Below are 26,214 nucleotides of genomic sequence, written 5' to 3' on the forward strand. Positions count from 1 at the left end.
AATAGGATATCAACATTTTGGTCTATTAGCTCTAAAATCATTACTAAATAATTGCTAGATCCTTAATTAAAGAGAAGAAAAAAGGAGGGCAAAGAACTCACCCCAAAATCTTTTGGAGAAAGCTAATTAACGGGAGGTCTAACACTCAGATTAGGAATAAACACACACAAAGAGAATGTGATGGTTAATTTTATGTGTTAACTTGGCCAGGCTATGGTGCCTAGATATTTAATCAAATATTATTTTGAATGTTTCTGTAAGGGTGTCTTTGGATGAGATTAATATTTAAATTAGTGGACATTGAGGAAAACAGATTGCCCTCCAAAACATGGTTGGGCCTCATCCAATCAGCTGAAGGCCTGAATAGAACGAAAGACTGACCTCCCCTATGCAAGAGAGACTTCTGCCAGCAGATGGTCTTTGAACTTGAACTGCACATCGGCTCTTCTCTGGATCTCCAGCCTAGTGGCCTACCCTACAGATTTTGGACTTGCCAGTCTCCATAATTGCAGAAGCCAATTCCTTAAAATAAATCTGTCTCTCTCTCCATCTTATTGATTCTATTTCTCTGAAGAACACTGACTAACACAGAGAGCGAAACACCCATAAGAGCAACATCGCCCCAGTGTTGAATATGCAGTGGGTAAGACACATGAACATTCAGCTAAGTGGATATTATGCAAATATTCAATAATTTAGTCTGCATACAAGACTGAATCTTTCTGGGTTGAAACTGACTCTAAAGTTTGAAATATCCTGTATGAACAGTATAACTTCTACAGTATAAATTCTGCAGAAAGTTAGAAATTCTCTTATTTTTGTATTTTGTAACCAGTCATGGAAGAACATCACAGGACATAAGAAAGATCATTCAATTTTGGAGCAAATCAAAGTAATTTTAGATATTTAGTAGCTCTTTCTTTCTACTTTTAAAATAATAGCATAAATGAAAACAAATATTTGAAGTTATAATTGATAGGACACTTCATTTTCATAAACTTTGCAGTTTACAAAACACTTAAGTGAATGTTATGGTTATATTTATTGATAGATATATACTAACAGATGTTTGTAAAGCTTTTTCATAAACTGTAAAATACAGATGCAAAAGTAAAGTATTGATAGCTATTTATAGTCATTTTATTGAACAATTTTAACTTGCTCAGTTATGTTCTTGAAAAAGTTTTATTTTTCTCCAATTCTTGTCAAATCTTTTCTGTTCATTAATGATATCTTAGGCAGATTCCCTAGATTTGAGGCCACTTTAAAGCATAAAAATACAATTGAGAGTAATTTCAAACCCCAATCTTCTATTCCCCTTTATCCCCAAAACCAACCATGAGCCTTTGAAGTGGGAGGTGAGAATGACTGGCTCTTCATGCCTCCTACTGCTCATTCTGGTTTTAGCGTCTCTCAGGACGAAGATACAGGAGGATGGAAGAAAAAGGGCAAGAGTTTCTTCCCTTGGCTGCAATCCTATGCTGTCTGTCTCTGTACTGCAGCTAAGTGGCCCTGATGCCCTCACTGGGGAGGTGTTCACTGCTAACTCTCCCACCACCACCTACCTACTTCATACTTCCCTGAAATAGATGAGGAAGCCATAGCATGGAATTTTCTAACCCTCTTCAACTTCTACCAGGGCTTCAAACCACAGGCAGTCACTGTGGGGCCCCTAGCCTTGTGGCCAGTCAGCCCCTTTGGTTAGGATAACAGCTAAAATAGGACAGAGGCAGACTGGCAAGTCCACTGCCTAACCAGAATCCTTAAGATGGAATACACACTAATCATACCTTCTGGAGAGCATCCCCCAAATCTATTTCTGATTCTGTTGGATCTTTCCCCCTTGTTTGGCTTAGGTGTATTAGTTAGCTATTGCTGCATAAGAAACTGCACAAATTTGTAGTGCTCTTAAAACAACATCTATTATTTCTCATAAGTCTGCACCCAACAAAAGAGTCTTGCTGAGCTTCTCTCAGCTGGGTTCACTCATGCACCTGCAGTCAGCAGCAGGTAAGCTTGGAACTAACTGTTCTCCTAGGGCCCCAGCAGGAAGGCTCAGCTCTCCTCCATGTGTCTCCCATCTGGCAGGCTAACTGGGTTTATTCTCTTGAAAATGGCAGGATTCCAAGAGGGAGAGAGGAAGGCACCTTGAGGCATAGGGGTAGACTTGGAACTGCATCACTTCTGCTATTATTCTTTTGACCAAAACAAGAGTCACAAGGTCATCACAGGTTCAAGATGTGGAGAAACAGACTCCACTTTTTGATGGCAGAAGCGGCAAGGTTACATTGCAGAGAGCAAGAACAAAGGGAAGGATGGAAACTTCGGGTAATTTTGGAAATCAAATTACCATAGAAGCCCTCTGGACACAATTATTCACATCCATCCCACAGGCTAAATATACTCATCACCTCCCAAGACCTCCCAAAGGCTCACCTAATCATGGCATCATGATTGTGACATACATTAGTTTTTTTTGTGGTTCCTTGTGATCCAGAGATATTTGAACTAAAAAGACAAGCCTCTCATAACCCAAAATACGAAAATGAACCTACAAAAGAATAACCGCAACAACATCCCCATTTAAAAATGTGGAGAATGAGAGGAACAGAGTAATCACTACTCAATGTCAGTTCTGAAGTCCTTCTGGGAAAACATTGCCAGGATCCTCCGTTCCAGTTTTGGGTAATATTCCTTGATCAGATCCTAGTTTTACTCCCCGGGAATGACTCTCTTGTCCAATGTTCTCCTCAGATGTTTCTATCGCCCTCTTGTCTATCGGTTCTGGGATATCCTTCTTTATTCATCACAGGGCCTGAGTTTGCAGCTGAGTAGCTCTTTCTCAACTAGATTTCTATGTAAACAAAGTCGAGGATACAGAGTTACTTTTGCAATTTGAACAGTGTCAGTCCCTTCTAGTCCAACCTTGCTGATCTTTTGTCAATATAACCCACTTTAAACTGTTGCGGGCTTTCCATGTATCTGATTATTCTCCATGTCATGTTCCAAAAGTCACATTCAAAATTGGTTTTTGGTCTCTCTCGCTAGATTTAATCACTGTTACTTTGGGATCAGACTTCTGTAGGACCACACCCGTAAATTTTCTTCTGATCCCGTCAGTTGCTCCATAATTTCTACTTTCGAGGAGTTTGGGATTGACAATCAGGTTGGGAGAAGGAATTAGCAGACTTTTCTAAAAGCTGCCTTTGCATAGCACTTAACACAAGACTGAAAAAAACTTCAATAGTCCACCTGAAAAAATGGGTGGCAAAGTCGATGAAAATTATGCAGAGAGTTAACCACCACCCCCTACCGCCAAGCCACACTTGGTGATGCCTTTACTCCAAATCTAGTGCTTCTCCCGCTATACAGGCTTGCCTCTTGCAGTGGGTGGTATTATGTCCTCCAAAAAGATATTCTGATGTCCTGACCCCCAGTACCTGTGAGTATGACCTTACTTGGAAATAGGATCTTTACCCATGTAATCAAGTTAAGATAAGGTCATACTGGTTAAGGGTGGGCACTAATTGGAAAAATGGTGTCCTTAAGTCCTTATAAGAAGAGGGAAATTTGGACACAGACAAAGAGATACATAGGGAAGAATGCCATGTGACAAAGGAAGCAGAGATGGGATGATGTATCCATAAGCCTAGGAAAACAAAGGATTGCCGGCAACAACCAGAAGCTAGGAAGAGGCAAGACAGCATCATCCTCTAGAGCCTTTGAAGAGACCACAGCCCAGCTGATATCTTGATTTCAAGCTTCTAACCTCCAGAACGGTGAGACAATACATTTCTGTTGTTTTAAGTCACCCATTTGTCACAATTTGTTATAGCAGCCTTAGGATACGCCTTTCAACTTCTTCCAAATTTTTACAAACTTCTTTCATGATAAGTACCATAGTGTACACCTTGTATAATCTCATGAAGAGAAAGAGAATCACAGACTAGTCAACATTTCATATTTCTTAGAACAAAGAAGAGAAGAGTCAGAAGGAACAAAGAGCCCTCGCTTTAGAAATTGTTTTTTCTCTTGAATTCTCACAAATTCAGCCCTCTTGCCTAAAACAGCCACTTGAAGCTAATCTCAAAGCTTCCAGTACAATTTTATTTGATTTATTTTACTTAAAGACCACCTCTATCGGGCGACTGACTTTGTTCCATCCCCTTGGGCTGTTGCAGAAAGCAGGTTTCACAGTGTTTCTTTCGTTGTTCTGCTTGGGAATCTAAAACCTGTACATCCTAAAAGAAACCAACCTGAAATTGCCAAGCAAGGCAATAACAAAACATATTTCATACACTTTTGAGAAAAAATATCCAGGGAAGAAAAATGAGGAGAATAAAATAGTCTGTTTATCTGAAAACTATGTTTTTGCATGCTAAGTACTACGTTTATAGAGCCAATATATCATGTCCACCAATAAGTGGAAGTGAAGCATGTTTCTTCCACACATTGTTTGACACGGAAAGTGAGTATTTTATTGGCATTAGGTGATTTAAACTCACATAGTGGTGTCTGGAGTGTATTAGCAGCATGCCACTCAAAGACTAAATTGTTCGGCAATTTGAGTACTAGAGGGAAGCCGTCCAAAATAATTCAGAAGTGGAGCAAGAAAGGAAAGCGTGGGGAAGTTGCTTTATGTTAGACATATGTAGTTGTCATTAAGATGATACTGATAAAAGCTAAGAAACCTGGGACCCAGTTTGCTAGATACTAGTTTATATGGCAGAATTGCAGGCAATGACCTGGGAATAAATACTGCTCCAACAACATATACAGAACTGACACCTACTCAGGTAATCTCTTGGATTCATTCTTCCTATTTTTTCTCCGGCTCTTCTATAATAAACAGCATGTGATGGGACTCACACACATACACGCATATTTATTACCATGAACACAGAGTGCATTGCGGTTAAAAGTGGCTCTAGAGTTAGACTACCTGAATTTGAATCCCAGGTTCACCATTTACTGCTGTGCAGTGTTTGTAAAATAGAGATTTATTTATCTTTAAAATAGAGTTTATACAATTTACTTCTCATACATACTATTGTGATGAGCATTAAAGGAGATAATGCAGCCTGAAGCACAGAATAAGCAGTCAATAAATGTCACATATCATCATCATCATCATCACTATTATTATCTACATTTATATCCTTGGTTATCAATGTATGTCTGTACAACTAGAAGTATCTGAAGGTTTGTATATAAGCTTAGGGGCCTATGAGCTTAAGCTAAGCTTGGAATTTCAGGAAATTATATTAATTTTTCCTTTAAAAATATTGTACTGACAACACCAAATGCTGGCAAGAATGTGGAGCAACAGGAACTCTCATTCGTTGCTGGTGGGAATGCAAAATGCTACAGACACTTTGGAAGACGGTTTGGCGGTTTCTTGCAAAGCTAAACATACTCTTACCATATGATGCAACAATTGCACTTCTTGGTATTTACCAAAAGGGGTTGAAAACTTATGTTCACACTAAAACCTGCACCTGGATGTTTATAGCAGCTTTATTCACAATTGCCAAAGCTTGGAAACAACCAAGATGCCCTTCAGTAGGTGAAAGTGTAAACAAGCCATAGCATATCCAGACAATGGAATATTATTCAGGGCCAAAATAAATGAGTATCAAGATATGAAAAGACACAGTATACACTTAAATGCATGGTACTAAGTGAAAGAAGCCAATCTGAAAAGACTGATTGATTGCAACTACATGACATTCTGGAAAAGGGAAAACAATGGAGACATAAAAAGATCAGTGGTTATGGAGGGAGGTAGGGATAAATAGGTGGAGCACAGAGGATTTCTAGGACAATGAAACTACCTTGCATGATACTATAATGCTGGATACACGTTATTATATATTTGTCCAAACTTACAGAATGTACAACACCAAGAATGAACCCTAAGATACACAATGGACTTTGGGTGATCATGAAGTGTCAATGTAGGTTCGTCAATTACAACAAATATACCACTCTGGTGGGGATGTCAGCAATGGGGGAGACTATATGTATGTGAGGGCAGGGAATACATGGGAAATCTCTGTACCGTCCATTCAGTTTTGCTGTGGACCTAAAACTGCTCTAAAAAAATAAAATCTTGGGGCTGGCCCCGTGGCCGAGTGGTTAAGTTCGCGCACTCCGCTGCAGGCGGCCCAGTGTTTCCTTGGATTGAATCCTGGTTGCGGACATGGCACTGCTCATCAGGCCACGCTGAGGCAGCATCCCACATGCCACAACTAGAAGGACCCACAACGAAGAACATAACACAACTATGTACTGGGGATCTTTGTGGAGAAAAAGGAAAAAAATAAAATCTTTAAAAAAAAATTCTAAAAAATAAAGTCTTAAAAAATACATACTATGAAATAAAACTCAGGAAAATGTCTCAGAGCCCAAAGTTAATCAAGTGGCCACTTAAGTAATAGAGAAAATCTGTTCAATATTGACAAATCTTGTCAGTTAGTCAATCTAGATAAAACAGCACTGTCTCATCTACCCATTGATGGACCATTTGATGCACACTCTGAAGGAGGAGACAATATGATTAAGGGCAAAAAGTAACTAACGCCAAAGGTGTTGAGTGAGAGTAACAAATCAGTCAATTTGTCTGTCTCCATATGTGGTGGTAACAAAGCGCACTAGACCTGAAACTAAGCCCCAGCTCCACCCCCTGACCTGGACTTCTCGGAGCCTCAATGTTGGGCTAGCTGGTTTCATTTCAAGCATAAGCAAAGGTTTATGCGATATTAAGTGAGTAACTTCATGTTAAAGTGCTTTCTAGGAGTCTTCAAAGCTAGATAATAATAATAGCATTTATTATTAAATTCATTATCAGAGATCACATTAATATGAGGTAAAAAAATAAATAAAACTGGAAATGCCAGTCTAGAGTAGTTGGACTCTCCACTCCAGCCCTTGGAAAGCCAGTGAAGAAATTTTAAGTGAAATGATTCAAGTGGCGTTTCAATGGGTTGCTCTTGCAGCTATGTGTGGCCTTATTTTTTGTGGGTCATGTTTTTCTTCTTGCAAGTCAGATGGGATCACAAATAAAGCTCTAGGGGATATGTTTTCGCTCCTTAGAATTTTCTATAGAAAATAAACATTAGAACACAACTTATGACATTTTTAAACATGATTTCCTTGCTATCAGTCAGTCTTATAGTGCTACAAATGAAGACACTTATGCGAAGGTGGTTTTAAAAACCTATCAGAAATGGATTTTTTTTCATGTAATAGCATTTGGCTCTATTTTTTTTGTTTTTTTTTTGAGAAAGATCAGCCCCTAGCTAACATGTGCCACCAATCCTCCTCTTTTTGCTGAGGAAGATTGGCCCTGAGCTAATATCTGTGCCCATCTTCCTCTATTGTATATGTGAGACGCCTGCCACAGCATGGCTTGATAAGGGGCTCATAGGTCCGCACCCAGGATCCAAACCGGCAAACCCTGGGCCACTGAAGTGGGATGTGCAAACTTAACCACTGTGGCACCAGGCTGGCCCCTGTTTGGCTATATTTTTAAAGAAACATTATGTTTTTTCTGTGGCTATAAGTGCATTGCATTTGACTTCTACCATATCCTGTACCTGTGTAGTATTGTATTATTGTTCAAAATATTTGCTGCCCCTCCCTGCGGGCTGACTGGAGATTGTTATTAAGTTTGTCTCTATGATTTTCTTAGACTAATAAAACATGAATGGGGGTGACATTAGTCACTTCCAAACAGAAGCTATAAAAGCCTTCATGTGGTTCCACCATCTTCTCTTTTCTCACTGCCAAGGGAGAATGAAATAATAAAAGCTTCCGTACTTCTAGAAAAAAACTGTTCTGAAGCCATGGGAACAAGTAAATGCCAGAATTCTTTAAATCTAGTTAATCAGTCAATGACAGTTCCATAGCCATGGTAATAATCACAACTGCTTGGGAACACTAGCCAATCAGTGACAGCATTTTACTCCCAAAAGTCCTTAAGTAGGGAATGGACTTGTAAAAGCAATAGTCTCTGCATGTCAACTAGTGAACAGCAGTCTCACCACAGTATCCATGCTTCTACCGCTGATGTCAGCACACTCTCATCCAGGTCAGCCAGTCCCCAAATTCCTTCCCAAAAGCTCTAAAAGAGATCAGTTCCCTGCTTTGCTTGAAGAATGTATGCCTGATCTGCATAGCTTTCTCCCACTTAAATAAGCAATAAATTCAGCTTAAGGTTTTGTTTCAGATATTGAGTGATTGTTTTATCCTTTGACACACAAAATAAAAAATGGCCAGATAGGGGCTACCCTATTGGTCCCCCCAGAGAAGAGAATGAGGAGCAGAGCCATGGTCAACACATAATAGACATAGAATGTGAGTGAGAACTTTTATTGTGTAAGCCACTCAGACTTTCAGGTAGTCTGTTAGCACAGACTAACTTAGACTAAGCTGAATTACACACCCCATAAATGTAAGTTATAGCTATGGGGAATTACATAAAGAAAGCAGGCACTTATAACTTACCTCCCATCCCCCCTTAAAAGATGAATTTTCCTCTTACAGGATCAGATTTCTCTTCCCTCATCTAATATAATCTTTACAGTTTCCATGTTTCAGCACAACATTTTAAAAGGTTCATTTTATTCTTTCATCATGAAATTATTTTTTCTGTCAAATATATAATTTTAAAAGATTTCTCCTGTGCAAAAGGGCTTTGCCAAAATGATAACAAGAACAACGTGAGTAAAAAATATAAAGAAATATAAAAATACAGCAACAAAAGAAATAAAATACTTCATAATACTTTATCCAGTCATAAATTTTCAATTCTTAAGCAATTTCCCCCATAGGACTCTGTATTCAGTTTTAAAATGAAAACAAATAAGGAAATTAAATTTGTCTTTAAAACATTAAATTTTACTAGAATGTATCTACTACAAAGGGAAATAGTATGCTTATATTTGTATCTCGTTGGATATATGATTTCATTATTTGGTTGTATCTCATGGAATTCATTTTGAAGGACAGTTAATCATAAAAATTCAGTTATCATGGATCCCATTGAGTCATTTAACAAATATACGATGAGAACATATTACATGTAAAGAACAAGATTAAATGCTGTTAGTTTTCCAAAATAAATGACACAGAACTTACCTTCAGGTCTAAAAGTAGAAAAGAGAAAATCTAGTGTATAATCATAATAAAATGTTAGATTGATAAAGGGCATCCAAGATATAGATAAAATGATATGCAAAATCCGAAAGATGAAGATTCACAACTGAGGAAAATCAGAGAAGGGTCATGGAGCAAGTGCATTGAAACTGAGCCCAGAAATACAGGTAGGAAATACACACACGAGCCTGGCTCTCAGCCATATAAGCAAGGCAGAATCACTCCTCTCTTCAAGGTTGCCTTGATCTAGCAAGGCAGAGCTCTTCTCCCAATAACATGATTCATCATTTTCCTGTTGTGTATCATCAATACCCTCTGAGGACTGGCAGGAGGAAAAGAGGGTTATGTTTTAGGATCTGTTCTCAAGTTTTCTCCATTCACTTAGGCAGCATAATTTAACCCAACTACTTCCTCTAACAAATCTTAGTGAAGGAGGAATTTCAAAGCATACAGGTCATTGGAAATTAATTCAGGATCTAGACATCTCTGAACTGTTGGCCTACAAAGGCCCAGCTTTGTCAATACCTTGACTCAGAATTTTTCTCAAAGCAGACTACCTTTCTATATTTTATTTCCTCTCTATGGGTCAGAGCTTAAATCCAAAGCACTGAACCCCAGCCAGGGATTAATAGTGGTGAAAATTGTTAGCTAACCAGATTTGATAGAGCAGTGGACTGATAAGGCTTGATTATAGGCCTCATAATTCACTGGAAAAAATTCATTAGTCAACATTTTCTCTGATACTCCCTTCCTAGTAATAGTCAAAGCAGAGTTCTACAGCCCTTTCCTACGATTACTTTTCTCACTTGAGAAATTCCGAGACAAAGGGATTAAAAGAAAAGCAAATCCTTCACCCCATATCTCACCTACAAAAGTGGGCAGCAACACGATTCGGAGAAATTTCCTGAAGTCGTAATGAAATTTATAGCAGAACAAAAGCCACCTGGACCTATTATTTATTTTGCAAAGCAAAGTAAGACCTTTAAAAAAATTCATATTCAATTTTATTAAGCAATATTAAAAAGTAATAGAGCTTCCAGGACACACAGGAATATAGTGCACATATCTTTATATGCAGTTGTGCATAAATCATCCCTTTTTTTTTTTTTTTCAGATGAACAGAATCAGAACTTCATGGCACTTTCAGAAAATACCCACTTAACTCTCAAGCATAATCCTATAAAAGAATGCTTATCAAATTCCCCAGAATAAAAATCCAGCCTAAATATGAAGACTTTGCCATTATGGAGACATTCTTCAACCTTTTGACTTCATGGAGTTAGTATCACTGCCATCATTATTGCTTAAAGTAAATGGAATAATGGCCAGTTCCTGGGAAAAACAGTAAATTAACTGGCAGAGCCCATGAACATGAATGAAGCTAAAGTCCCAATGTTTAAAAAAATTTTTTTAATCCCTGGAGCTAAAAAATTCTTTATCAGCAGTCACCTTCTAAAAAGAGACAAAAGCAGCCTCGAAACTCCCCATAGCAACTTTATTAATGGACCAAACTAGAAGAAAAAATACTGGGCAATTGATTCAAATGTCCTCGGCCCCAGACTCAATACACTATGTACACCAGTTTCTAGTTGAGATGAGGTCACCTTCTTTTCCTCAGTTTCTTCGCCTAAAACTCGAAATCAAATCTCAGCCTAGAATTGCTCAAGCATCTAATTCAAGAACACATGTAGAAGCATTCTGTAAACTGTAAAATATAAGAGGTCACTCTTACCATACTTTTATAAACTCTGTATAACCTTGAGTTCTTACATACGTGGCTCGTTGGTCGACCTCATGGATATTTCCTTCTAGACCATCTTGGCATTGACTTTCTTGGTACTGCTAGATACGTCCTTACCCTCTCTTCTTTTCATTCTTCCCGCTTTAAAACTGAGTTCATCTCCACCAGTCACAAATATCTGTGAATCACATAAATGTTTCAAAAGTTCTTTGAGAGACTCGGAACAAAAAGCAGTGTACAAATTCAAAGTGCTAGTCAGATTTTCATGACACTAAAATATTACCACATCTCTCTGGAATTTGTAGGGCTTTTCTATCCTTAGGTCACAAACAGAAGAAGTTGCATGAGCGTTACTGGGTCCTTGAGAGCAGTTCCAGGCAGCCATCTACGCACACAGACTGGGCCCAAAGCTGGATACAGAGCCTCAGAATTCCATTATGGGATCGTTGGAGGAGGCTGCTTTTTCTGCATCCATAATGAATAAATTATCTCAGACTTCCCGACTGTTTTGAAACTAGACATATGACACTTAAACTTGAGTGAGGTAAGCAATTGCTGAAGAACTGACAGTCAGTGCCAACAAAAAAAGTTCAGAATATTCCCTTCTTCACTGGGTACATTTAACCATGTGAGGAAAAGAGGAACCAATCTATGTTTCAATTAGTTCCCAGTGACTCCAGCAAGCTGCCCTGGATTAATCAAATTCTGGCTTTTGGGGGGAAGGATTTACTTAAAATCAAATTGATCTGTTGTTCTCTTATTATCATTGGTAAATCTATATTTACTCTGCTTTAGGGCTTCTGAAGAGTAATAAATTATCACCACTCCTGCCGTCTGCCTGAGTCTCAAGTCACACTTGAAATGAGTTTAATATTTAGAGCCCCTTTCAAAAGTACTGTTGCTTGCAGCCACTCAGTCGTAAACTTTCCGACAACAGCAACAAAAAAACGCCACGACTGAGGCAAGATTTCACCAAGGCAGAGTCAGACTGTAAATTTTCTTCTTGACTTTTGGGGACGAGGAAGATGCTTTCACCAAACAAAAGCAAAATTAGAATGAGAGGAGGGTGAGAGGTTGGGGGGGGAGGGGGGGAAAGCAGTGGGGATGGCATCTATGTTCTTTCTGAAGTAATTTTTCCATCCACTATCATTTCCAGCTAGTGGAACATTCTTCCTAGGTTCTGCCTTTCCTTTCTTTTGCTGGATGCTGACAATGGCCTCCCCTGTTCAGAACACACTCCGCAGGTGTTGCTTCAAAAAGCGTGCACATCACTCAGTCTTCTCATCATCTCCAGGGACTGTTGTTTTTTTGTCCCTCACGGGACAAAGGCTCTGATAAAACTTCAAGGATCTGATGTTTAAATACAGATTCCTGCATTTAAAGAGCATCATTGTGGCTCTGCCTGCCAAGAGAGCCAGACTGCTAATTTGACACATCAAATGAACCTTTGGACTATGAGGGGTTAACCCAGTCTGCCAGCCAAGCCAGGGGAAAGAAGCTGCCTCCCAGATGCCAGCGCTAGAAAAATTAATCCTGGAGCTTAGCATCTGGATGCTTCACCTGCCAGGCGGGCCCCAGTAGGTCTTTTTTATCACTGGGCCAGATTAAAAGAGAATGATGAGCAGAAGCAGTTCCGCACCACCAGTGACAAAAAGAAAAAGGGAAGAGACGTCCTCCACAGAGAGCAAATCTACCGACAGCCTCCAGGTGCTGATGTCCTGGAAACAGTGGACGGGAGCACTGTGCTATGTCCAGACATCAACTGAGCTGTCTGGCTGCTGGAGAAAGACTCAGGAACATCAGAAGCCACAGGGTAGGGCAGACTGAACATGTCCAGCTACGTTCAGGGTGCCACCTGTCAAGTTTTCACCTGAGCAGACAGAATTTTTAAGTATGTTCTTTGGTTTCAGGCTGCTGGCAACATTTGTCAGGACATCCCTCCCTGCTTTTTTTCCCCCCTGCCTTGTTTGTTTTGCACTTAACAGAAAAATCAAACTTTCCCATATCCGTGTGTCCTCTTGATCTTCTTGTCTTAAGAAAAATTTTAAACTCCAAACTTCTCTGGTCTTCGTAGGTGTTTGTTTTTTATATTTTAAAAATTCTGGTATGTTTAACATGTTGTTTTAAACATTAGAAATACAGTTACGTTATTGGGGAATTGGCCAGTGCTGGAAAAACAGTGCACTCCACCTCTCTAGACGAATTTGATGGGAGAGCAGAAGGCTGAAAAAACAGGAAGGAGGGCCAGGAGGACAGACCTGACTTGCAGGGCAAGAACCTCAAAGAAATAATGAGGTCCCAGGAGAGGTGGACCTCTGATGTAGGGAATTGAATCCTTTTCCAAAGCTTTCATAAGATGCATTTTTCTTTCTACTGCCAGATAAAGGTCTGTGTTTGTACAGGAGAAGAAAGAAGGGAGGGAGTGGAAACATTTGATGAAAAATGGAGGGGGAATGGCTCAGCGCTTTGCTTAGGTTTCAGGTAGGGTTTCCAAAAGTACCATGAGCAATTTAAACAATAAAAGTCTCTGCAATTAAGGAATAAACCAGGATGGAAACACACCTTTCAAGAGCTATTATTGGAAACAATGTTGTTTCTATTTAACAGACACAGCTAAAAGTGGGTGGCAAAGTAACACTTTATAAATTAGATCTCTGAATATGAAGCCATATTTTCTAAGTTTATGAGCTGGTATTTTTACAAATGGAATATCTAAACTCTAATGTAAATTGCTTGAATTTGTGTGTGTCCTCTGAAAAAGAATAGCTGGCAAGCCAAATCTCAAGTTTTAGATTTATGTTCTCATAGCAAGATAAAATAATTATTTCTAAATGCGAATGGAAAATGCTTAGGACTGTTTGAATCTAAGCATGGTTAGTTGGCTTTTCTACAGGAATGACTTTTTAAAAAATCAACCTGTTCTATAAGGAAATGACACCCTCCTCAACTTCATCCCTCCTTCTCATTACTATGGGTGATTCTCTTATCATTTTGGAAACTATATATCCAAGCTTGCCTAGGATGGCCCCAGCTTATTCTTGCTATCCTGGTCAAATTCTTAACAGCACCTTTTATTCTCATGAGCATCCTGGTTTGGATGATAACTTATGTTGCCTTCTTACTTAGAGAGAACTGCAGTGCTCTGATGCACATAGGTTGAAGTCATAGACAGGCTTGGAAAGCCAGGAACTGACCAGAACAGCAGTCCTCGGGTGAGGCATGGACCTAAGCACAGGGCCCATGAAGGAGAGCCCAAACCGAGCTCAGTTGGAACTAGTAAGCCAGTGGCTCGTAGCTCCTAGTGTATCCCTTCACACTTTTTTTTATTATTGTTGTTAAAGTTTCAGTTCATATCTGTAGATCCTAGTTGTTAGTTTAGTTCTCTAAATGAGCCGCCACCACAGTATGACAACTGACAGGTGGATGGTGTAGTTCCACGACCGGGAAACAAATCCGGGCCGTGGCAGTGAGCGCACCGAATCTTAATTACTAGAGCACCATGGCTGGCTCGTCCCTTCACATTTAATAAAGTCTGGTTAGATGCTCAGAGTGCCCTCACCTAAATTATGCAGAATTGAACAAATGATCAGTGCCCACTTTATGTTTATGTTTAGTGAGCAAATATATATAATATCTACCATACACAATGCATTCTTCTTTAAGAGGGGATCAAACACATAACATCAATGATGTTTCAACCTCATAGAAAATATAAAACACACATGCATTCATACACAACTAACGTTTCAATGTTATAACATACTAAACTTTCTCACACCCTTTATTTTATCTGATCTTCTGGAAAGCATATTTTACAGTGAACAAAACCAAATTCAGAGAGATTCAGTGAGTCATTCAAGATCAGACAGCAAAGTAAGTAACAAAGCCAAGGTTCAAATTCATAGCTCCTAACCAAAGTTTCTTTGGCAATAGTTCTATTTCTTATAGGATGAGCTACACACAGGAAAGGATATGATCCAAGATTTCAATATGGCAAGAGGCAGAAGAGTAGAGGAAAAGAAGATTCTAGTCACAGGCCCTGTTAATTTAGACAAAGTTCTTGAGTTTCTATATCCTCCTTTGTGAAACAGATTAAATAGTTATAATACTCCATGACTTATCTCCCCTCCATGGTATCCCACAATGAAACAACCTTGAAAACTCAAAAAATGGTTCAAAGTTTATTCCCATCAGATACTAGAAATAATTAACGACTCCAAAGAAATTGTAACTAAACAAGGCATTTTTCTAAGGAAAAATACTAGGACGGGGCAGGAGGTAGCCAGACATCTATACTGGTACAGCCATACGAGTTAGTAAAATTTTGAAATTTTAATTTCAGCTGCCTAATTGCCACTTGCTCTAGTCCCTTGAGTGTTCCAGCCCCTCCCCTTGGATCTTCCAGATCTCTCCATGAGTCAGAAACTGAAGGGTTAACTTTGGCGGGTTAGTGCTTCAGTGCCAAAGCCAGAACCAGCCTTACTAATACGACTTCCGTCCTGCCTCATTGGAGACATTCCTGACCAATAAATGGAAGACTCCACTATGTGTTTGCAGTTCGCTTTCTGATGTAGCCAGAGTCATGTTGCCCACATGAGCCTACGTTCCTGCGATCCATGCCCATGTGAAAATAGTACCACCCTTTCTACCCATTGCAAGATAATAATTCCTGGAAATATAAAACATGTGGCTGGAAAGCGAAGCTTATGAAAATGTGATGCTTGACCTCCAGGGGCCTTAATGCAGCTGTAGAGATGGTCTAAGCTTGAGAGATCTGGGAGCAGTGAGAAGGTTGTTGATTATTTATTCACTATCATTGGCAAAGGAAAAAATAACGAGTGCTTCAATTATCCAGGAATTTATTCCTCAGCTCACAGCAATGTAATGCAATTGGAGCAGGAAACAGATCCCTCCAAAGCCAGCTGAACCTTATTACAGAAAGGCCATCTAAACACTAGGAATTTCAGAGACTCTTAACACCAACAACACTTGCCTCTGGTTTAAAATCTGAGACAGCTCCAACAGCTGTGAAGTGGACAGTGAGGCTAATCCAAGAGAAACTGCCAACACTGTTTGCATCCAAATGTCATGGTGGGACATACTCTGCTCATTCAGGGAAAGAAAACAATAAAACCAAAGAAAGGTAGGCATGATACTTATGAAAATAGTCTGCACTTTAAAAAAGGGTAAGGATGTAAGTACTAAAAATGCAAAAGAAAAGTATACTTTTGAAAAAAGATCTATTACAGAAAATGGTAAAATAATAAATTCTTTCTTGCAAGAACCTTATTCCCAATGAAACTGAAGAAAACATAGATCTATGAAGCAATATAATGTTAACATTTAGATAGAAAAGAAACTGGATCAGGGAGTTTTAAAAAAAGAACAAAAGACTATAATGATATAAAATTACAATAAAAGTAAATCATTCATTCAATATGTCTTTACAAAGAGCTAGGCACTCTCAGGATAAAGGATGAGCAAGATATTATTAGCAATATTATAGAAAATTAAGTCAGTCCAATAGGCAACGAACTTAAGAAGCACTTCAAGAAGGCAGAAGGTGTTGGTTCATAAACTAGCCCCTGTACACAGAGCACAAGGGGAAACTGAGGAAAGGAGCAGACCACACCAGATGGGTAGGTGGCAGTTTAACAAACAAGAGAAGTTAACTTAGAAGACTTGTCCTGGGCAGCAGCAATATGAGCAGATCTCTACGCATGCTCGCCAAAATCTAAAAGCTTGTATAGAGGACTTACTTGGGTTCAGTCACGTATTCAGTCCAGATGATCTCAGCAACACCTTACTCGCAAGGCTGTGTCCTTGAAACCCGTTCCTACTGTGGGCAGAAGTACCTTCCAAGGCCAGGGGAGGAGGTAAGGAGCCTCTGATTGCCAGCATCCAACTCATGGGTCAACCAGCAGTCACATCCTCTCAATGACCTCCTCCAACAGAAAGAGAAGATAAGAAAAGTTTTGTAATTAAAATGGAAGGCAGAAAATAAAGATATAAGAAATGGATAATTGATTTCCTGAAAAAAAACACAACAAATATGACAGAATAAAAAATAAATGGTATAAAAGAGTAAAGCTTTCCTAATAGAGTCAAATGTTCTTATGTTTCCCCAATACGTTAAAATGTTTGTAATGTTTGCCTAAGTTATGTAAGGGAATCTAGGAAAGATTTCAAGAAAGACCTCAGGTCTTACATCAAAAGGTCTTACCTTTTTCTTATCATATTCTGGCGAAGTTGTGAATTTTTAAGACAGAAAGAGCAAATCCTACATTCCTGAGGCTGGGGGCAGGCCACACAGGAGTTCCAGCTCTCAGAAGAAAACCTCTGCCACTGGCCCTGGGCTTCTCTATAGCCTTAAAAATCATTTTCAAAAAGTTAAAAAAAAAAAAAAACACAACTTGGAGATATGTATTTTGGGGGAAAATAAAAAAAAGAGTTGCCACCAAACCCTGTGTTCTGCCAAGTGATCATTCAAGTAATGAGACAGGAGAAAATTATTCTTCGTAACGCACAGGCTCACAAAAGACATCCCCAGAGTTCTTTCTGAAAACGTTAACTGTTAAAAAGATCAATTAAAAAGAGAGCCAAGAAGTGAAGCTATGATATAAAAGGATGTACGGAAGGCATGGAACTCACTTCAACGTGATAATAATTGTAAAAGAAAATATGAAAAATGATTTAGAAAGAATAGGTACTTAGTGTTAATATATAATAATTTAATAATATCCTTTCATTCCGAAATCCCCTATCTTATCAAAAACGCTATGAAGCAGAAAGTGTGGATGAAAGTGGGCACTCGTGTAGCAGGAGGGTGGCAACCGTTTCTGGTTCATTCATGACACTGATAATCAGCAAAATATATGTTCAAATATGCCGTTTTTTAATTTTAAAAGTAACCTCTAAAATACTGTTTTCAGAGGCTTTTTTCTTCCAAAAGATTAAGCCAAAAAAATTTAAATGAACACATTTCATATGACAGAAAGAGCAAAGAAAATTTTAAGAGAAGCAAAACACACAAAACAGCAAAATATAGAAATCTCCAAAGTGACAAAATAAAATCAGATGTAACATTTATAATCATAAACACCTCTGCTGAAAGATAGCTCTTAGACTCGGCCTCAAAACAGAAGCCAGTGGCGATAGGCCTCCTAAAACAAAATAGCAAAGAAAGGTTACAAGCAAATGTTTGAACAAAATGCTGCAGTTCAATCCAAGGAAAAAGAAACAGCCACTTTATGTTAATAACAGAAAAGAAGCCTTCAACAAAAATTAAAATATGCATAATCTTATTTTTATATGAAGACACAATCTATACTAATGACATTGGAGTCATAAACAATTATACTTTATAATGTAATATAAAATAAATGAAGCAAAACCAATTAAAAATAAATAGAAACAATATAGGAGGTAGAGATTTTAACACAATGTTCACAGGCTTTAATAAGTAAATAATATTAAAAATGATATGAAAAATCCTAAATACTTAATAATGTTTTCAACATATTTATATTGAACTCTATATGGAAAATGGAAATACATGCACTTCTTTTTCTCAAGGATCTGTGGAACTTTTGCAAAAATAGTTCTTATATGATGCCATTAAAAAAAGTATAAGTAAAATTAAAAGAAAACTCCAAAAATTCCATGGTAAACATTCTTTGAAACTAATACACACGCAAAAAAAAATAAATAAATAAAAAAAACCGTACAAATAAATATCAAAACATCACACAAAAATTTCAAATATTTGAAAAATTTATCAGCCTCATAAAGAGCTATACTAAAAATCAAAATAACCATTATAGAAAAATTTTTAAGTAGCACAAATGTTAAAACTGAATGCAAAACACCTGGGAAATGGCCAAAGTTACTCAAAAGACTAATTTTCTTGATCTTAAATGTTTTTGCTATTTAAAAAAAGAAAAAAGAAATAAAGGAGAAAAATGTTAACTAAATCTGTAATTCCACAAATTGTAAAGGAAGAATAACAAAATAATTTTAGGGAAATTAGAAGAAACGATTTTTTTTAAATGCGTGAATCAACAATTTAAGGTAAAAATTAAAAAGCAGAATTAATGAATCTAAAAAGGAGTTATTTGAAAATAAAAGAAATCAGTCAAAATAACTAGTCTCTAAAAGAATGTAATTTAAAATAAAATCCTAATACTAAAATTTAGAATGAGACAGGATACATAGCACAGTACACAAACGATTAAAAATAATACCAGGTATTAGCTTATGCTAAATCTTTGAAAATATCAGTATAAAAGACATTTTTCTTCCTAGGAAATATAATTAACAAAATTGACCCAGAAGAGGTAGAAATCACTGAAGGAATCTAAAAGTTAATTAGTTAATCACTCGGCAAAAATGTGCCAAATTAAAGCAACAAGGTATAGTGCTATACAACCCCTCTGGAAAATAAAAATATATGATTAGTTTTCCAGTTTATGTTACTATTTTTTGCATAACCTTAATATCTAAATATAACAATAGATAAAATAGAAATTCGGGCCAACTTCACATATACATACACATTTGAAAATTTTAAGTAAAAATTGGTGAAATTTATTACAGCATTATATTTCAAAAATGGTTCACCATGATTGTCAGATTTATTTTTGTAATGCAGTCAAACCTTATTTTATATTAAGAAATCTAAGTTATCAAATAATCGAAAAGAAAACAAAAGTTACTTCAATCCATACTGAAAGGAATTTGCTAAAATTCTACACATATCCCAACATAGTAACAAAGATTCTCCAAAAAAACTGAGATCCAGGAAATCTCCAAAAAATCACAGCAAGAATTTCAGAGTCCTCTCATCTAAATTTGCTATTATATCACTCTATATACGGCTGCATTGTGAACTGAGACCCAACTGACAAGTCTAGCCCTTCCATCAGCTTAGGTTACTTGATTCAAAGAAGATTCCTCATCCATATCCCTAATAAAAATCTATCCTGATGAAAGCTTCTTATAGTAATGAAACTGGCTCAACACAAGGTTGACTTAAGGGAAGCCATATGGTAGAAAAGAGACCATGTTGTAACTTTGAACAACCTCTAACTAACTAACCCAGCTGGATTTGCACCTTCCAGGAGATCCACCTGATCTGTAGATTTTATGACCCCTGCTAGTGCATATACCTCCCAGCTGTGGTAAGACGATAACTTCATTCTGTTGAGTTCCCTAGGAATGTGATGACCGCCCCCAAACAGAGAGTCTATGCTGATAGCCATCATCAACGAAACGGAAAGATCTAGTGTGGCGATTCCCAGTCTGTAACACCAGAGGGTCAACACTCTTAACCCCTCCCCTATAACCCACTGGCCTATATAACTGCTTCAAGATTGTGTGCCCTCCTTAAGACGATTCTTTTGGACATTAGTCAGCCATCTTCCCTCTTGCTAGCAAGCTGTAATAAAATGCTCTTTCTCTGACACCATCTTGCCTCTTGAAGATTTGCTTTTGTCTTGCAGCAAGCAGACCGTGCCCTCTGTGCCATAACAGTAACACTGCGGTCCACTGCCTAGATCCTCCCTTCCAGGAAGAACTTGGTGCCCTAACGCTGGGAGCCAGCCCTCTTCTTTCAGCCAGTTAGGGATCATCTCAAATGCAGAGAACTGCCTCAACCCGGGTCAGACCTTTTCTGAGGTAGCCCACATTCAACACAGGAGTATAAAGTGCTGGCCATCCTGACTGAACCCAGGACAACTCTGAAGGGCCGGTCTTGCCCTGGAGCTTTGGGATCAACAGAAACAATCACTGGGACTGTATTGCAGCTCAGCCTCTTCCTCTGCCCAACCCTGCTTTCTTCCCTTCCATTGCACAAGTGTTCATCCAAAAGGTGCTCCTTAATAAGCATCCTGCCAGCTAAACTCCATCTCAAGAGTCTGCTTCTTAAGTAACTTGACCTATAATATTATAACAAAATGATGTTATCTTATTCAGTGCCTGCCCCTAACATTAGGCCAGGCATTACCTCTTGGGGCAGGGACTTTAGAAAAGTGTCAGGAACACAGTCCTGCATTGCCACCTCAGGGATAGCGACTCATCTTTGTTCAATTTCTGATGCATTGTTCAGAGCCTCAGTTTCTCATCTGTAAAGTGTAGAAATCTAAGAGATTTTCCGATTCTAAAATCTCATATGATGACATTTTCAAGCAAATATACTAGATTTAGGACTTTAATATCCACACACCCATTTAGCTAGTTTTCTGAACATAATAATATAATCACTTAGGAAAAATAAATTGTCGGATAGTTTGAGGTCGACCCCAGAATAGTTATTTAGGGAGCCAGTTGGATTAGGAGAGGTAGTGAACATTATCTTCATTTATTCATCTACCAACTTATTTATTCATCAACTACTTATTGAGCAACTACCATGTGCCAAGTAGTATGAGATGTTCTAAAATCAGTAAGACATAGCCTCTACCCTTGAGAAGCCAACAATTTAATGAAGAAAATGGATATCTAAAAATAATATAACAATAATCCACTAAGATAATTTCAGCAATAAAAAGCTATACATACATACCTATGATAAAGTTTAATTTATAAATTTGGCACTGTAAGAGATTAACAACAATAACTAATAATAAAATAGAACAATTATAACGGTATACTGTAATAAAAGTTTCCATAGATCTTAGAAACCTCAACATATGATTTCCTTTCTCATTAAGTTGAGAGTTTTCACCTTTTCACTTAGAGGAAGCATTTTAGGGCTTCACTTTGGAATACCCAATTGTCATCAGCACTACTAGTGTGCTTTGGGGACATTATTAAGTAAAATAAGGGTTACTTGAATGCAAGCACTGCGATATCGTGATGATGGGTCTGATAACCGAGAGGACTACTAAGTGACTAATGGGTAGCATGAACCGTGTGGATACACTGGACAGAGGAATGATTCACGTCCAGGGCTGAACAGAGCAGGATGACATGAGATTTCATCACATTACTCAGGACGGCATCAATTTAAAACTTATGAATTGCTTATTTCTGGAATTTTCCATTTAATATTTTCTAACTGATTGACTGCAAGTAACAGAACCCACGGAAAGTGAAACCATGGATAAACAGGGACTACTGTGTAAGCCGATAAGTGTCTCAAAGCATGTTCAAAAAAGGGTTAGCAAATCCATTCAAGCAGTGATAACTGTGCCTCACTGAGCTGCCCTACCCTTCTCCCACATGCTCAAGATTATGATTCTCTAGATGTAGGGCATGGTCCAGAAATCTGCCAGCCAATCTGATCGTGTTGACTTGCAGCTGGAGTCTGCAGATTACACTTCAAGAGCTACCAGGGGTGCCAATACTTTCTAATATGCCTAGGACAGCCTTACTTTCACCTATTATCACAGCATAATTAGCAATAATTTCCCCATTCGCTCTCAGAAGTGTGCTTGTTTGGAGGGTAAATTATTCCTGTCATTCTGGTCTCACATAGGTATCATGAAGGTGCCCCTGGACCACAGAGAATAGGAATAAGGAATAAGGAATGGTCTAAGGAGGGAAGGCTCTGGCCCCTCCCCTGATTCAGCTGGATCAGTGTTAGACATTAGGCCTCTGCTAGAGATTTTTTCTGAAGAACAAGTTCTGATACCTACAAATGGAAATGAAAATAGAAAATCATTGAATGATTTTAACATGCACTGACACGGTCAGATGGGTGGATGACCTTAACAGACAGAACATCTTGGTAGCTGTATAGACTATGAAGTAGAAGTGGGCAATCCAAATAGGAAGCTGGTCAGCTGTCCAGTGGAGGAATGATGGAAGCCCTAAATAAGATAATGAGATGATGGGAAATATTTGAGAAATTTTGAAATTGGCATGACTTAGTAATTAATTTTATAGAAGTGGGGTGAAAGACAGGAGTAAGTTATGGATGACTCCCATGTGAACATAAACCACTAAATAAAAGACCCCAGGATACATTCCGTGAATGCTTTATTATTTAACGGCTTAGGAAAATCTTCTGCAAAGGGCAAAGAGGATTTAGTGAGAAAGGCCAAATCTCTTGCCTACATATACGATAATAACAGCATTTTATTCCACTTATAAGAATGTTCTGTTTCATTAAACTTTACTAAGCATTTTTAGATTGTCAGATCATACCCAAAAAATAAAACGATAATGCTGAGATCCAGAATCATAATGAAGCCAAAATTTACTAGTGTTGTATATAAGTGTTTAATCTTAATTCTAAACTGGAATGAATTCAGGATTTGGAGAACTGAAGATTACACAATTTTGAGAGATATCTTTTTAAAAAAAGAATACCAAATTGGGTATAAAAATAAATTTTTACTTAAGAAAATAAAAATTATAAATTACAAGTTTTAAAAATATGAAAATATCACAAACAAAACACAGAAAATACAAGATAATATATTTACTAATTATCTGCTTAACATCTCCCTATAATACTTTTCCCGTATAATTGGCTATATCCTCTTTGATCACCTCTTCATAAGACAAGATTCTATATCATTTTCTATAGCAGAGTTTCTCAGGTTTCAAAATCTTGGCACTATTAACACTTTGAGCTGGGTAATTTTTTGTTGGGAGCAGGCAAAATGGAGAGGGGAGACACGCTGTCCTATGCATTGTAGGAATTCTCGCAGCATCTCTGACCTTTACCTACTAGATGCCAGTAGCATCCCCATAGTTGTGACCATCAAAAATGTCTCCAGATATTGTCAGATATTCCCGGGGTTGGGGGGATCACACCTGGTTGAGAATTGCTGTTGCGTAGAAAAAAGAGAACATGTCTCAGTCGGCTAGGCTGCCATAACAAAATATTGTAGACGGGCTTTTCAGTTCGAGCACGAAGATGGTGAAGCCCAATGCCGAGAAGCCTGAGGAGTTCAAGTCCGGCATCTCCCAGACGCTTCTTTAGCTGGAGCTGAATTCGGACCTTAAGGCCCAGCTGAGGGAGCTGAACATCACGGCAGCCAAGGAAATACAAGTTGGTGGTGGTCGGAAAGCTATTTTCTTTATTCCTGTTCCTCAACTGAAATCTTTCCAGAAAACCCAAGTCTGGCTAGTACGCGAATTCGAGAAAAAGTTCAGTGGGAAGCACGTAGTCTTCACTGCTCAGGGGAGAATTCTGCCTAAGCCAACTCAAAAAACCCGCACAAAAAACAGGCCAAAGCATCCCAGGAGCCGCACTCTGACTGCCATGCACGATGCGATCCTGGAGGAGTTGATTTTCCCAAAGGAAATTGTGAAACGTCATGAAACTGGATGGCAGCCAGCTCACAAAGGTCCATCTGGACCAGGCACAGCAGAACAATGTGGAACACGAAGTTGAAACTTTTCATGGTGTTTATAAGAAGCTCACGGGCAAAGACGTTAATTATGAATTCCCACAGTTTCAGTTGTAAACAAAAATGACTAAATAAAATATCATTCACAATAAAAGACAGAACGAAAACCCAAAAAAACCACAGAAATTTATTTTCTCACAATTCTGGAGGCTGAAAAGACCAAGATCAAGGTTCAGACAGGGTTCCCTTGCTGGCGAGGACCCTCTGCCTGGCCTACAGACAGCTGCCTTCTCACTGTGTCCTTACATGGTGGCGGGAGGGGGGAGGGCAAGCTCTGATATCTCCTTATTAGGACATTAATCCTATGGACCCATTCTTATGACCTCATTTTATCTTAACTACCTTCTTCTTGTTCCCATCTCCAAATACAGTCACACTGAGCATTAAGGTCTCAACATACAAAATTTTGGGGAAATACAATTCAGTCCATTCACAGATAGATAATCAAATCTTTTCTCTAGCATGATGGACCAAAAGAAATTTTTTCAGTGTTTTGCAAAAGTTTCTATAAGCTTCACGTCTCTTTACTGGTAATGTGTAAATTTTTAGAATTGCTAAATTTGAGAAAATATCAAGTGTCTTTCATAACTAATCTATAAGATTTTAAGACATTTCAAATTTTCTGGAACAATGATTAATCTTGTGTTCTTTGAATTAATGCCACTTGTTTACCAGTTTGTCACAGATGTCTTTATTGTAGCAGTATGAGTTTTACGTTACTACTGTAGAAGTCAGATTTTCATGTCACATCAGCAAGACATTAATACGAAATCTGCATAGGTCAAGCTGTCTCAGACAGGGGGAACAGCACAAACAAAGGTCTGTCCCGGCAATGACAGTCTATTTGGGTGGAGTGTGGTATCTATCAGTAGGGCTGCAGTGGATGAGAACATTAGAAAAAACGCTCTGGAGTCAGGATGGGAGGTGGGAAATATTGTCAAATGCTAGGAAGTCATTGAAAATAGATGACCTTGATCTGAAGTTTGGATTAAGGAATCAAAGAATATTTGATGGACTACTAGGCAGATGAAAGGCAACACAGTGTAGTGTAAAAATCATTGGTATCAGAGTCAGTCAAACCTTAGTTTAAACAAAGATCTGACAGAGACTAGTTTGTGAAATCTTTAACTGTGTCATTTCAGAGAGCTAGACACCAAGATGGAATTAGATGTGCAAGAGATTTATTGAGGGGAATGCCCACGGGAGATAAAGAAGAGGGGGAACAGAAGGTATAGAGAACCTTTCAAATATGATGAAGATCTGATACCTGTGAAAGGAAAGAGAGAAGGAAGGAGAATCCTAAGACTGCAGTGCAGCTCTGAGAAAGCCACGGCTCCAGGGCACAGATTGCCCATTCTGCATCGGGCAGGAATGGTCTGGCTCTAGAGCTCCAGCCATGCTCAGTCATTGGCTGAGAGCAGCTTAGGGAGAGCATGGTCTTGGCGTGATTCTGTGGTAGATCTGAAGGTGCAGTAGCTGGAGGAAATATGACAACGTGTTCTCTAGAAGGGAGATCTAAGCTGTGCACCTTCAAGGCTGGCCCACCAGGCATGGCTTGCTCATAGAAGTAATTGCTAGGCACGTAAATCCATTCCAATAAACCTAAACTAAATGTATCTCACTCACATTCTCCTTAGTCATATCCAAATAAATGTCCTGGCCCACTGCAATACCATCAGACATGAGTGGAAATATGACAGAGTCAGGGTGAAAAGACACAGTGGTCTTCATGGGCTGCAGTTAAAACATCTTACTTTTGCAAATTTACCAAAGTGTATGTCTATGTGAACACATTGCTGGAGCCACTGCCAGGGCATCAAAAGGGGCCCATGCAAATGAAGACCCTGAAACTTAAGATTCTTTAGCTTCATATAAATCCATTTCTCATGCCAGCGATGGTCGTAATTTTTTATTGAACAGGACTAGCATTGAGACTTAGTCCCACTCCTAAAT

At 38.4% G+C, this 26,214-nt stretch overlaps 1 pseudogene; it reads left to right on the plus strand.

Moving 5' to 3' along the window:
• Positions 1-12,517: 12,517 nt before the first annotated feature.
• Positions 12,518-24,334, plus strand: LOC103551340 (small ribosomal subunit protein eS7-like; annotated as a pseudogene).
• The last annotated feature ends 1,880 nt before the right edge of the window (positions 24,335-26,214 follow it).

This window comes from Equus przewalskii, chromosome 16 (assembly GCF_037783145.1).
Source record: "Equus przewalskii isolate Varuska chromosome 16, EquPr2, whole genome shotgun sequence".
Classification (NCBI taxonomy): Eukaryota; Metazoa; Chordata; class Mammalia; order Perissodactyla; family Equidae; genus Equus; species Equus przewalskii.